This window comes from Tamandua tetradactyla, chromosome 22 (assembly GCF_023851605.1).
Source record: "Tamandua tetradactyla isolate mTamTet1 chromosome 22, mTamTet1.pri, whole genome shotgun sequence".
NCBI classification, from domain to species: domain Eukaryota; kingdom Metazoa; phylum Chordata; class Mammalia; order Pilosa; family Myrmecophagidae; genus Tamandua; species Tamandua tetradactyla.
This window is the reverse complement of record NC_135348.1, coordinates 14032156-14046929: the sequence shown is the minus strand read 5'-3', so window position 1 is coordinate 14046929 and position 14774 is coordinate 14032156. Positions and strand designations below refer to the sequence as shown.

General features: G+C 42.6%; 1 protein-coding gene and 1 non-coding gene across 2 annotated transcripts in view; both read left to right on the top strand.

Moving 5' to 3' along the window:
- The window catches only part of TRIM2 (tripartite motif containing 2), a 214828-nt gene that overhangs the window by 21386 nt on the left and 178668 nt on the right, over nt 1-14774 (top strand). The gene's annotated exons all lie outside the window — the stretch shown is intronic.
- Nucleotides 6716-6822, top strand: LOC143666421 (U6 spliceosomal RNA). The gene has a single exon (XR_013167620.1). It is a non-coding gene; the product is annotated as a U6 spliceosomal RNA (small nuclear RNA).

Below are 14774 nucleotides of genomic sequence, written 5' to 3'. Positions count from 1 at the left end.
ACCGCTATTACCATCTTTTAGGAGAAATGAGAATACATTTTAAAAATAAATCAATGGGCTTTTTCAGTATTCCTCTAGTGCTCAGAATGGCACTCCGTGTGATGGTGAACAGACCTCGGCCGGGGGTGCTTCAGCGTGCAGGGTCAAGAGGCAGAGTGGGTGTGAAGGGAAGAGGTGAAAGGGGAATTAGTTGTCAAGCATCTGCTGCATAGATGTTTCTGCTGTTGTTTTGTTTACCCTGCAGTAATGCCACAGCAACTCCCAAACACAAGCTAGGTCAACATCAAGCAAATGCTTTTTGAGTACTGAGCACACTCACCCACATGCTACATTGCAGGCAAACTCTGAGATTAGTATTCTTGGGAAATTCAGCAGGGATCTGGATGGGTCTGGGAAACCTATTCTGGGGCAGGATATAAGTTGGACAGATAGAACCTTACAAAGACAGTCCAGTGTGGGAGGGAAGGGGTGAAACCAGCTTTCCTTCCCTCACTAAGCCCTTCGTCCTTATTCAGAGCCACAGCTGCCCTTTGTCTAATGACACAAGGACCACTGGTGAGCTGCCCATAACCAGATAACAGTGTTAGTTGTTATCTCCTGACCAAGTGGCAGGTGCATGATGAGGGTTATTATAATCATATTTAATTCTCCAAAACCACCCCCCATGAACTCAGTACTACTATTAGCTGCTTTTTCTTTTTAAAATGAGGAAACTGAGGCTTAGAAAAATTAGGTGGCTTGTCCAAGATCCCCTGTTAAGGGGCATAGCTAGTTTTAGAACGGAGGCTGTTTAACTCCAAATTCCAAGGGTTTAACACCATACCTACTGTCTGGGAAGGGTTAGAGTTTTCTATGCCCAAGTGATCAAACATGAACCACTTACATGTTTAAAAATAGTTGAACTTTGATAATAGTTTCATATAGCTCTGAACCTCTCAAAATTCCTATCACAACGTTTACCATGGCAGAGTTTTAATAAATATGCATTGAACTGATTAATGGAGAAAAAATGGTACATCTTGGTTCAAGAGTATGAGATTGTGGATTCAGTGACTTTAAAAAAAAATTCTTATGGAAAATTTCAAAATTGCACAAAAGTAGAAAGAATAGCATAGCAAACTTCTATGAATCTAAACCCAGTTTCCATAATTATTGTTTTGCCAACCTTGTTCCCTCCCTCACCTTTATTCTATGCTTTGTGTTTGCTGATGTATTTTATTTTAAAGGAAATCCAAGATATGTCGTTTTACCTGCAAATACCTCTATAAGGATAAGTAACAAAGACTTAAAAAGTAACCACCATGCAATTATCATATCTAACATTAACAATAGTTTAAAAATATCATCTAATACCTAGTCCATATTCAAATTGATTGCCTCAAAAGTGACTTTTAACAGTTTGTGGAGTCAGAACAGAAATTACATGCACATGACATTTGGTTGTATTTTTCCATAATATAATGCAAATATACTATGCAAATATAAAACAAATATATAAAATATAACACAAATATTACTTATAATTTTCTATAATAGTCTCACCTCCTTCCCCCACTCCCGCCCCTTTTATGAAAATCCCATTGCTCTTTTTGTGGGTTTTTTTTTTTTTTTTTTGGAGAAACCACTGCGTTTACTCATTATAATGATTTTTAAACTGACTTTGGAAACAATTTTGGAAGGGAATCGATGCTGCCCAACTTTCGGGAATGGCTTCTGGAATGGTGTCTGTGTAGATGGGATTCCGGGTTACATCACAATTGGTGCAGGGCACACCTCTGTATTGGCTGCCAGCCAGGGGCCGCCCCACGCCCCGGGTGCGAGCTCTCGAGGTCTCACGTGGCCCGTTTGCTGGGGCGCGGGGAGAAAACCCGGCTCAGACCAAGGAGGCGGCACTCTTACGGTGCGGTAGTTTGAGAAAGACAGGCCAAGGAGACGCCCTCGGTAACGAGGCCCTAGGAAGGGACGTTCCAGGTGGAGGGAAAGGACGAGGGCCCGGGGCTGGGCACCGCAAGGACGTCGGTGATTGAAGACGGAGCAGCCCGGGGCGCGGCAGAGCACCGCCCGCCGGGGACGCCTCGCGGGGAGCCTGGTGCGCTGGGACTGCAAGGAGAATGGGGTTTATCCTGAGCATAGTGCAAAACCATGGTGTTAGCCTAGTGTTTTTGTTGTTGTTGCATGGGCAGGCGCCGGGAATCAAACCCGGGTCTCAGGCATGGCAGGCGGGAAGTCTGCCTGCTGAGCCACCGCGGCCCGCCCCGAGCCTGTCTATTGAAACTTCCTCACCAGCGGAACGTACGGGGCCGTGGTTGGCGTGAAAAACGACTCTCCAGATCTGGGTACCAGCGTGCAAACGCTCCCTCCCGGGCGCACACGCAATGCACACGCCAGAGCCACTTTAGCGACTGCGCCCGAGGCTGAGGGTTGGTGCACCCCCGATTTCAGGCCCAAAGCCCTAAAAAGAAATGCATTCTCATCCTGGCCACAGGAGGGGCCGAGCGAGAGGTCCCAGATGGCACGGTGGGAGTGGCCGGCTGCTAACCGTGCTCGGGTTGGCGCGCCCTCCTCCTCGCTCTGTGCCACGCTGCTTCTCTCACCTTCCGACCTGAAGCAGCTTGGCGGGAAATCTGTTCCCACTCTGAGCTCGTCAACCTTTACCAATGGCAGCGTCCCAGTAAGGGGTGTCCAGAGGGCCTGATTTTGGAAATCCACCTAGCAGCGGCAGCAGGACATCCGAGAGGTTTTAACGACTGCTCGCGTCCTGGTGGATGCACTTGCCCTCGCTCTGATTTTATTTCTTTTTCTCCCCACGTTGATTCCAAATCAGTTGGACGATGTGCCAGCAATTGCTCAAAGACAGTGGCCTTTTCTGAAAGGGCAGTAGATGCATTTCATTTGGCAGAAAGCGTTGCTTTCCCTTCCCTTCCTTTCTCTTCCCTTCCCTTCCCAGCTGGCGATAAGAGCCCGGAACTGGTGCCGAGACTCAAGCTGTACAGAGAGAGAAGGGATCTGAGCTTTTCCAGGCCCTCTCTGGACAGGTGGGTTACCGTTATCAAATGCATGGCAAGATGTCAATTGAACAAAACTCAAGCAACTATTGAATGGCTGGTTACATTCTGAAGGCTTAAGTAGTAAATGTTCCCACCTCTATTTCAAGTGCTGGTGCAGTTTTTTTTCTAGTGTATTGATTCCATCAGGCATTTATTGGAAACAGTGCACACAACTGGATAGTTTGTCCTCTTGACTTCTGCATAGGTGAGAATTTCTAAGGGCTGCCAATTAATGAGTGGCCACACTGTGACAGGAAAAAGCAGAACTCCTGGATGCAGGATTAGAGAGTAACCAGAGAAGGGGGTTGGCTGGGAAATCTAGGGAAACACACTGGGGAAGCTGCTGCCTGCAGGAGCCTACTACTTCTGTGCTCTGCAGCAGGAAAAAGGTAGATTTGTGAATTTTGAAGAATAGGGAGGTAAGAGTGGTTATAGGCTAAGTATGCAAACAATGTGATTTTTCTTTCATTTATATTTTCTTTGTCTTTTTTAAAGAACCTATTCCTTAAAAAGTGGTATCTGAGACATGTTAAAATCCCTGAATTTGATCACTGTGGTTATGTAGGAAATTCTTTGTCCTTGTTCTTGGGAAATACACTGGAGGTATTTAAGAGTAAAGGGGCATGATGTATACAGCGCCCTCTAAAATGGTTTTAGAGATTCTCTGTGTGTGTATGTGTGTGTATATGTGGAGAGAAAGAGAGACATAGAGGGATTGAAAATGATAAAGCAAATATGGGAAAATATTATTTGTAAATTTGGATAAAGTGTATACCATAGTTCTTTGAACTATTCCTGCAACTTTTCTATAAATTTGAAATTACTTCCCAATAAAAAAGGCTTTTGGCTTTTTAAAGTGCTTTCTATCAGATAAGAAAATCCAGCTTTGCAATCGAAAGTCCGTAATAACAATAACTTAATCAAGGGTGAAATTTGTTTCCCTCTCATATAAAAGGGATTCAGAGGTGAAAAGCCCAGTTCATAATGTTGTTGGGGTCTAGGCTTCATTTTTTTTGTTGCTTGGGTGTCCTCAGCAAATGGCTTCCACCTCATGGTCCAAAACAGCTGCTCATGCGCCAGCCATTTTTCCAGGTTCTAGCCATCAAGAAGAGGGATCCTTGAGGAAAGGGGGAGGAGGAAATGGCCATGTCAGCTGTCCTAAGACAGGGTTTTCTGGAAGTTGTCATTCAATATTTCCAAGTACAATTCATTGGCCAAAATATAGTATCATGGCCACCATTAAAGGGAAACTAGGAGATGAACTCTTTATTCTAGGCATTCATGGGTCCACCTAAAAATCAGGGGTTTTTTAACCCATGGAAGAAGGGGAGAACAATTAGCAACCTCTACTAAGTCAAGTCACCTTAAGAAAGACACTGCAAAAAGGGGGAAGAGTGAAATGAGACAAAGTGTCAATGGCTGAGAGATTCCAAACAGAGTCGAGAGGTTATCCTGGAGGTTATTCTTATGCATCAATTAGCTATCATCTTGTTATTCAAGATGCAATGGAGAGGCTGGAAGGAACTGCCTGAAAATGTAGAGCTGTGTTCCAGTAGCCATGTTTCTTGAGGATGATTGAATAATGATACAGCTATCACAATGTGACTGTATGATTGTGAAAACCTTGTGTCTGATGCTCCTTTTATCTACCTCGTCAACAGACGATTAGAACATATGGAATAAAAATAAATAATAGGGGGAACAAAAAAAAAAAGAAAGACACTGTAGCCTTGCAGCTGTGCCCTGGAAGCCTCCACAAAGCTGGTGACCCCAAGAATCTAACTGGGACATCAGGCTGGTCCTGCCATATTAATGCAGTTTGGTCAATGCAGTAGGTGATATTTGTAGCCTCTGTAATCTTCTGCCATTTCAAAAAAACAGTTACCATTACCTCCTTTCAGCCAGTCAAACTCTAGAGACTTGTAAGAGGCCCACTTGCCAATGCCCAATTACTTTTCCTGAAGATTAATCTCTCATATAGCTCATCTAAAAGGACAAACTGGGGAAATAATAACAATTTAAAAAAGCAGAAAGATTTGAGTCACAATAAAGATTTTCATTTCTGTTGGCAGCCTCCTGTGCTTACATGGAAACCAAAGTAATGTTTTTTGTTTTTTTTTAATAGTTAATAGAGGTTAAAGAGATCTGGTTTGTGGAAAAGTTTGCTGTGCTAATAAGTGGTATATCTAGTTCCTTGAGATGCTGGCCTTGAGGCAACTTTTAGTTTAAAAAATAAAATAAATGTGGGAATCATTCATACTATAAGCTTCTCCTACAGTGTCACGATATATGTCAGTACAGTAAAGGCTCTGAGAAGTCCTGCAGTAAGGAAATCTAACTCAGAGTCTCCCAGACTTATTTCACCAAGTTTTTTTATTTTTATTTATTTTCGTCTTGTGCTTCCCGCCCACGCAGCCCTCCTTGGCAAATGCTGTTCCAAGACATGCTTTTGGGTTGCAAAGCCCACACTCACCTGCCTCTAGCTCCATTCTCAAAGTGTAATTCTGGACTTTGCTCATTTTGTATCTCACAGAAGATGTTTCAGCAAAATGACGAGATTTTTTTCATGTGGCTGAATTTGGAAGCTGCAGCATTATCTGGGAAGGTGTGTTGGCACTGGAGACTTTTCATTTAAAGAAATTTTTAGAAAATCAACCACCTCATTGTGACAATACCCCAGCAAGAGTGGAGCATGGAGATTGTGGGTAAACCTCGGTGCCATCACCAGCCTACTGTGACACTCCCAGCAGGGCCTTTAAAGCAGACTTCCAGCTGCTGCTGGGTTTAGGATGAGGACCATCTTTAATTGTAAGATTTTTATTGCCGGATCTATATGGTTAACTGAACAAGGACTGCTGCAGCCCTGGGGTTCTCTTCCAAACCATGTCAAATTCCAGAATACTAAATAGAATTTTGTTTAAACTGGTGAAGAGATGAGGACAGATATTTTCACTATCCTCTTAAAACCTGTAGTGAATGAAATGGATTTGCTTTCTCCTCGGAGAGCTAAATGTTCGCATTGCAGCGTTGCCTCTATGAAGTTAACTAAGCAAAGGGATTGTCTTTATCAAATTAACAGCCCCATTTGCTGTGTATTTTTCATACAGTTTAAATAATTTTGCTTTGTAGTAAAAAAAATAAAAGGCTTCTATTGCGAAATTCATGGCACATTTCAGATGCCAGCTCATTAATTGTTACCATTCTCCCAGGATGCTGGTATTCTTATCAGAAAAGCTGGGGCTCCAGACAGACTTGAGTCATGCAGCTATTTGGGAATATGGCAGGAAGCAGAGGTGAGATCTCCCAATTCCTGGTGCCACATCATAGCTGTCAGAACACACAGCCTTTGAAAGACAAGTTTTCAGTGCTGCAGTCTTTCCCAGATATATATATATATTTAATAGTACTTTGGGAAAAATACCGACCAATCCTCTGCCAACTCCTTTAGGCATCCCACAGAGAACTTCCTTCATTCACTCAATCATTCATTCCCAAAGTATAAATCAAGTGCCTACTCTGTGTCAAGCATTGCCCTGCAGGCTGAGGATACATGTGTCCTAAAAAGAAAAGCCTAATTTGAAAGCTAAGAGAAATATTTATAGTGGAACAGAGGAAATCCATTAGCTCCCAGGAAGAACCAGGCATTAAAAGAAAAAAATAAAAGTGTGGCACTTACTTCAGCAGCACATATACTTACAGTGGAATGTTACAGAGAGGATTAGCATGGTGCCTGCACAAGGATGACGTGCAAATTTGTGAAATATTCCGTATTTTTTCTAAATAATATAAATGAATTAGACCTAACAGACCTATATAGATCATTACATCCCAAAACAGTAGGATATACATTCTTCTCAAGTGCTTATGGAACATTCTCCAAGATAGATTATATACTGGAGCACAAAATAGGTCTTAATTTTTAAAAGATTGAAATTATTCTCCCATCACAATGGACTGAAGTTGGAAATCAATAACCACAGAAGAATTGGAACTTCCGCAAACATATGGAGTTTAAACAACACAGCCTTAACAATCAGTGGGTCAAAGAAGAAGCTGCAAAGAAGGATCAGTAAGTTTATGGAGACTAATGAAAACAAGACTACAGCATATCAAAACTTACGCATGCAGCAACGGCAGTGCTGAGAGTGAAATTTATAGCTCTAAATGCCTACATTAAAAAGGAGAAGAGCTAAAACCAAAGGCCTAACTGACCAACTGAAGAAACTAGAGAAAAAGCCACAAACTGACCTTAAAGCAAGTAGAAGAAAGGAAATAAGGAGTAAAGCAGAAGTAGATGAACAGGAGAACAAAAAAAAACTATAGAGAGACTCAATAAAACCAAAAGTTGGTTCTTTGAGAAGATCAACAAGATTGACAAACCCTTAGCTAGACTGACAAAGTATAAAAGAGAGAAGATGCAAATAATAAAATCAAAAATGTGAAGGAAATCATTACCACAGATCCAGAAGAAATAAAAAGATCATAAGAGGGTACTGCATAGAACGCTATGCCAACAAAGTAGGCAACTTAGATGAAATGCACAATCTCTTAGAAATACACGACCATCTTCTACTGACTTGAGGAGAAATAGAAGATCTCAACAAATCAAATCATAAGTAAAGAGGTTCAATCAGTCACCAAAAACCTCCCTGAAGAAAAGCCCAGGGTCAGCAGTCTTCACAGGGAAATTTTATCAAACATTCCAAGAAGAATTAACTTCATTTCTGTTCAAATGCTTCCAAAAAACTGAAGAAAAGGCAACATTACCTAACTCTTGCTATGAAGCTAACATCACTCCAATATCAAAACCTAATAAAGTTACTACAAGAAAGGAAAACTACAGGCCAACCTCCCTAATGAATATAGAGGCAAAAATTCTCAAGGAAACACTTGCAAATCTAATCCAATGGCACAATAAAAGAATTATACACCACAACCGAGTGGGGTTTATTCCAGGCATGCAAGAGTGGTGCAACACAAGAAAATCAATTAACCACATTAACAAATCAAAAGGGAAAAAAACTCATGAGCATCTCTTTTAATGCTGAAAAGACATTCAATGAAATACACCATCCTTTCTTGATAAAAAACACTTCGAGTGGTAGGAATTGAAGGAAATCTCCTCAATATCATAAAGGGCATATACTCGATAGTGAGAGATGAAAATTTTCCCGCTAAGATTGTGAATGAGACAAGGATGCCCAGTATCACCACTGTTATTCAATATTGCGCTTAGAGGGTCTGGTGAGAGCAATTAGGCAAGAAAAAGAAATAAAACTCATTATTTTCAGATGACATGTTCCTACATTTGGAGAATCCTGAGAAATCTACCACCAAACTACTTGAGCTAATAAACAAATTCAGCAAAATGGCAGGATACAAGATCAACCCACAAAAATCAGTGGTGTTTCTATACACTAGTAATGAGCTAACCAAGGAGGCAATCAAGAAAAAAATTCCCTTCACAGCAGCAACTAGAAGAATCAAATATCTAGGAATACACTTAACTTAGGATGTAAAGGACCTACACTCAGAAAACTACAAAAAAGCTCTTTGATTTCTTAAAGAAATCAAAGCTCTAAATAGGAGGAAAGACATTCTGTGTTCATGAATAGGAAGGCTAAATGTCATTGAGATGTCAATTCTACCCAAATTAATCTATAGATTCAATGCAATGGCCAATGAAAATTCCAATAGCCTACTTGGAAGAATTGGAAAAGTTAGTTATCAAGTTATTTGGAAAGGTCAGGGGTCTCAAATAGTAAAAAAAAAAATCCTGAAAATGAAGAATGAAGTGGAAGAACTTACATTTCCTGACTCTAAAGCATATTATAAAGCCACAGTGGTCAAAACAGCATGGTACTGGCACAAAGATAGACATTTTGATCAATGGAATAGAATTGAGAGTTCAGAAATAGACCGTCAGATCTATGGTAATTTGATATTTTACAAGGCCCCTAAATTCACTGAACTAGAACAGAATGACCTCTTCGATAAATGGTGCTGGGAGAACTGGACATCCATATACAAAGGAATGAAAGAGGAGCCATATCTCACACCCTAAACAAAAATTAACTGAAAGTAGTTCAGAGACCTAAATACAAGAGCCAGTACCATAAAACTCCTAGAAGAAAATAAAGGGAAACATCTTCATAGTGATAGGAGGTAGCTTCTTAGGCCTTACACTCAAAAGCACAAGTAATAAAAGAAAAAAATAGATAAATGGGAAACCTTCAAGATTGACACTTCTGTGCTTCAAAGGAATTTGTCAAAAGAGTGAAAAGAAGAAAAGGCAAATCTAGTTATAATGATGCCTAAGAGTTACCCTCAGAAAACCTCTTTTGTTACTCAGATGTGGCTTCTCTCTTAAAGTCAGTTCGGCAAGTAAACTCACTGCCATACCCACTTTGTGGGACATGACTCCAGGGATGTAAATCTCCCTGGCAAGTGGAACATGAGTCCTGGGTATGAGCCTGGACCCAGCATCACGGGATTGAGAAAGCTTCTTGACCAAAAGAGGGAAGAGAAGTGAAACAAAGAGGCTGAGAGATTTCAAATAGAGTTGAGAGGTCATTCTGGAGATTATTCTTATGCATTGTATAGATATCCCTTTTTAGTTTAGTCTATTAGAATAGCTAGAAGGAAATACCTGAAACCGTTGAGCTGTATTCCAGTGGCCTTGATTCTTGAAGACATTTTACAACTATATAGCTTTTTTGGGGGGGGGGGGGGAGCAGGTGCATGATCCGGGAATTGAACCCAGGTCCCCTGCATGAAAGGTGAACATTCTACCACTGAACCACCCATGCACCCTACAACTATATAACTTCTACAGTGTGATTGTGTGATTGTGAATATCTTGTGGCTGACATCCCTTTATCCAGTGCGTGGACAGATGAGTTTTAAAAATGACAAAAAAATAAATGAATAATAGGGAAGATAAGGAGCATGGGATGTTTGGGGTTTTTTTTTTTTTCATCTTTATTTTTTATTTTTATTCTTATATGGTCTTTTTGGTAATGAAAACATTCAAAAACTGATTTTGGTGATGAATGCACAATTATATGGTGATACTGTGACCACTGATTGTACACTTTGGATGGTTATATGGTATGTACCTATATCTCAATAAAATTGCATTTAAAAAAAAGAGTGAAAACAGACATTTATTTCCTCAGTGGAAATACAAATGGCTAAAAAGCACATGAAAAGATGCTCATCATCATTAGCTGCTAGGGAAATGCAAATCAAAACCAAAGTGTGATAACATCTCACACCTATAAGAATGGCTGCTATTAAGTAAATAGGAAACTGCAAGTGTTGGAGAGGATGTGGGGAAATAGGAACACTTATTCACTGCTGGTGGGAGTGTAAAATGGTACAGCAGCTGTGAAAGATGGTTTCGTGGTTCCTCAGAAAACTAAATATTGAATTGCCCTATGACCTGGCAATTCCACTACTTGGTATACACCCAGAAGATCTGAGAGCAGGGATATGAACAGAGATTTGCACGCCAGTGTTCATGGTGGCGTTATTCACCATTGCCAGAACATGGAAATAACCCAAGTTATCCTGTCAACCAATGAATGGATAAAGAAAATGTGGTGCATACATACAATCGAATATTATACAGCAATAAAAACAAATGAGGCCCTGAAGCATGTGTCAACATTGGTGAGCCTTGAGGACATAATGCTGAGGGAAATAAGTCAAACACAAAAGGGCAGCTATTGTATGATTTCCCTGATATGAACTAACTAGAATATGTAAACTCAGAGTCTTAAAATGTAGAATATAGGATACCTAGAGATAGACAGACGCTAGAGAAGGGGGAGCAGTTACCTAATATATTCAGAATGTATAACAAGGTTGAACTTAAAAGATTTGGAAATAGGTATGGGGTGAGGATAGCTGATTATTGGGAATAAAGAATAGTGCCATATTGTAGATGAATTTGGTTAAAACAGGTTGTTTAGAGTCATGTATGTCACTGATTAACACTAATTTAAATTAATTCTTGCATGAACTAGTACAAATGTATGACACTGTTACAAAGAGTTAATAGTAGGGTGGTGTATGGGGGAAAACACCCATTGCAAACTACAGACTATGGTTCACAGTAACACCTTAAAAATCTTTCATCAACAGTAAGTGGTGTACCACACCAATACTAGAGGTCAATAATAAGGGCAATATGAGGTATGGAGTGTTTTAGTCTTTTTATCTAGCTGATAATTTTCTTTCTTGGAGCAATGAAAATGGTCTAAAATTGAGAATGATGTTGACTGCACAACTAGGTGATGATGGAAGGATTATATGATAAGTGAATATATCTCAATAAAATCTGCAAAAAAATAAAGTTACTGAAAAAATAAAAAGGAAAAGTTGTGCCTCTACACAGGTCTCAGGTGTCCCAAAGAGCTGCAGAATGAGGTGATGAACCTGCCCAGCCCACCTCTGAATTTGCCACGGGTCCAAAAAGTGAGAAGGACCAAGGAAGAAGAACTTAGGAATAAGTGCTTATTTTATTTTTGTTTTCTGTGGGGTGCATGGTCCTGGAATCAGAGCGGGGTCTCCCATATGAAAGGCGAGCATTCTACCACTGAACCACCCGTGCACCTGTAACAGGTGCTTATAATTGTAATAATCATAAGCGCTAACTCTTACATAGTGAGCCTGGCACTGTTCTAAGTACCAACTTCTGTATCTTTCTAACTCTTTGAGGTGGATACCAATAGATGAGGACTCCGAAGCCCCTAGCCGTTCAGTGACTTAACCAAACGACTCATGGAATGGGTGGGACTTGAGTCCAGGGAGTTAGCATTAGCCATGATCCTCAATGGAAGCCCTTTACAAAGCAGGCAAGGGAAAGAAGAGTCCTAGCTGCCCTCTGGGCTCTGATCACAAGAGTCAGGATAGAGGACGGGTTCCAGGGGACCATGAGTCTGACCGTGACAGCCATTTAAACAGAACGAGGGCTTGCTTGCCTTTCCTGTCCCAGGGGACAGACCAGGTAGAATTACCATAAACAAAGACCTCTGATACCAGGAGAGGCTGCTGACTCCACCGTCTTCCAGTCTGCAGACAGCTCCGGCTTCCAGCCCTTCCTCGGGTTCCAGGGTGAGATGTATGTGTTATTGGGTCAAACACACTCAGGACACAGAAAGTGGGATGTGATGAGGCCCTGACACCCTGATCTTCTTGTTTGGGGTCAATCCCAACCCCTGTGCCCACCAGGGCTGGGGTAAGCAGGCACAGGGTGGCCTGTTTACCTGCTCACACCCTGCCTCTCTCTTGCTCCTGCTGCTTTCTCCCTTGTCTCCCCAGGGACTCTGAAAGGGGCCCTGGCCTGGAGAAGGTGCTCCACAGGTGTCAGGAGACAAGGGGTTTGGACTCTCCAGGCAGTTGCCTGGCCCTTACTTCCTACCCTGGGACCTAGCAATGGTCTACTTTGCTTTTAGAAATGGGCATGTTCTAGAAAATGGTGTGTGAATGCCCATTTTTCACATGTGTTAATTAACAGCTCTGCCTCATCCTTTCCTCCAGTCCTTTCTTCCATCTTTGAAGGGGAAGCAGAAAGGACTGAGCTAGGCTCCTACCCACCTCAGCCCTTGGCATCCTCCACGGTGAGAGAACTGAGACCCTCTGAGAGGTATTAAGTGATAGAAGGAAAGGAGGGGGCAGTCCCTTGATTCAACATTAGAGGTGAGGCAGGAAGAGGCTCAGGCATCAAAAGGTGGGGCTCCTGAGGCCACAGTGAGACACCATCATATTCACAGGCACTGCATTTTTTTTCTTTTATGTTGTAGGGCTTGGAAATGGGAATGCAGAGTCCAGAGTCCAAGACAGGCTTCTTGATGTAACCTCCCACAGACTAGGAGAAGGAGATGCAAGGAAGCTGGTGGTGGTGACTCCCTGGGCTCAAATCTCCCGTACCACTCCTCAGCTGTGGGACCTTGGGTGGCGTGTCCTGTGTGACTCGGTTTTCAGGTCTATAAACTGCACATACCTCATAGGATTTGTTATTGGGGTTTAGGGAGTTAATACATGGAAATAAAGGCACAGAGCACAGGGCCTGCCGGACAGTAAGCGCCCACTCAGCATTAGCGTTGTGTGGCCAGAGTTCAGTATTTAGGGGGCAACCAAACGCCACATGGTTCCTTTTATGATTTTGTGGCTTTCTTCCAAAGTCCAATAGTTGTTTCAGCATAATTTGATTCTTGAGTTAATTTATAAACGAATGCTACTTACTTTCTTCCAGCCACACTGGCCTCTTTTCTGTTCCTCGTTTCAAAATCTGTTGCCCTACCTCAGAGCTATCGTGCTTGCTGTTCCCTCCGCTATGGACCCCCCACAGCAATTCACACAGCCAGCTGCTTTTCTTCCTTCAAATGTCACCTTCAGGGTGCCTCTTCTGACCATATCACATAAAAGGACCAAACCCCGGTACCTCTATTGCAACACACTGGTTATTCCTTGAAAGCAGCGTTCTGGGCTGCAATCATCTTGTTTACGTGATTGTATTATTTCCCCACTGGAAATGAAGCTCCTCAGGGAGCTGGGTTCACTGCTCTATCTCCAGCACCCAGCATGGCACCTGGGGCACAATTAGTTCTTGTTAAAGATTGGATGGATGGATGGACTGGTGGGTGGGTGAAAGAAAGGAATGGCCCATGTGTCTGGTCCCAGCTCCTATGCCCCTCTGCATGATGCTGCCACGTATTCCATTTCCTCCAGGGGGCTCCTGGCTGTGCAGGTCCAATGCCATCCCTCTCTCCCTGAGCTCACAGGCCTCATGGACTGTTACCTTCACTGAACGGGACACAGGGGCTGCTTCTCACCTCTCGGACTTGCTTTTATGACTTCGCATTTCCTATGACAATGCCCCATTTCCCCACTGCACTGTAAATGCTCCTCGAGGGCCTGTGTCAAGTAGAAGGAAGTCCGCTGCCAAGGAGGGACGGTGTGAGGGTGTGGAGGGCTGCCCTGTGAGAGTGGCCAGGGTTGGAATAGTGATGTGGATTGTGCAGAGGCCCCAGCTCTGAGCACAGGTTCTGGGAACCTGAGCTGGACCCAAGGGTAAGGCATGATTGTGTAGAAGGCTGTAGAAGAAGGAAAAAGGGTGATGTGATATCGGAACCTATGGCAAAGGTGAACCTAGGAATCGAGCAGATAATACTCCAAGTTGCTTTCTGAAGGGATGGGCAGAGGGAAAGACTGATGTGCAAGCACAAGTGGGACTGGAGGAGCCAGATCAGCACCCCTGAGTGGGCACCGTGTGTGGGAAACCCAGCCAGAACAGAGGACCTGGAATGCTGGGCTCTGATGTGAGCAAGAAAGAGCAAAGTGTACCCAGTGATGGAACAAGGAAGCAGGTCAAGACTAGAGTCAAGCAAGTACATGCTGAGCGGCGACTAGGACACCTGGCAGGAGCAAATCAGTTGATTATCAGAACTTTTCAGATCTGTGTTCTTAGCTCCAACTCCATTACTTAGGTTGGTCTTACCTTGGGCAAGTTTCTTAGCTTTTCTGAGCTTTGGCTTCTTCGTGTATAAAATGAGGATAACAATAAAGCCTGCCTCATGGGATTCAATGGGAGACTAAGGCAAAGCACATAGTATACTCAGTGATGCAATGTCTGCAGTGGAGGACGTCTGTGCCTAGGGATGGGCTTCCAGGAGGGAATGGGTGAATCAAGAGGTATTTACCTTGGGTGCAGCTTTTAGC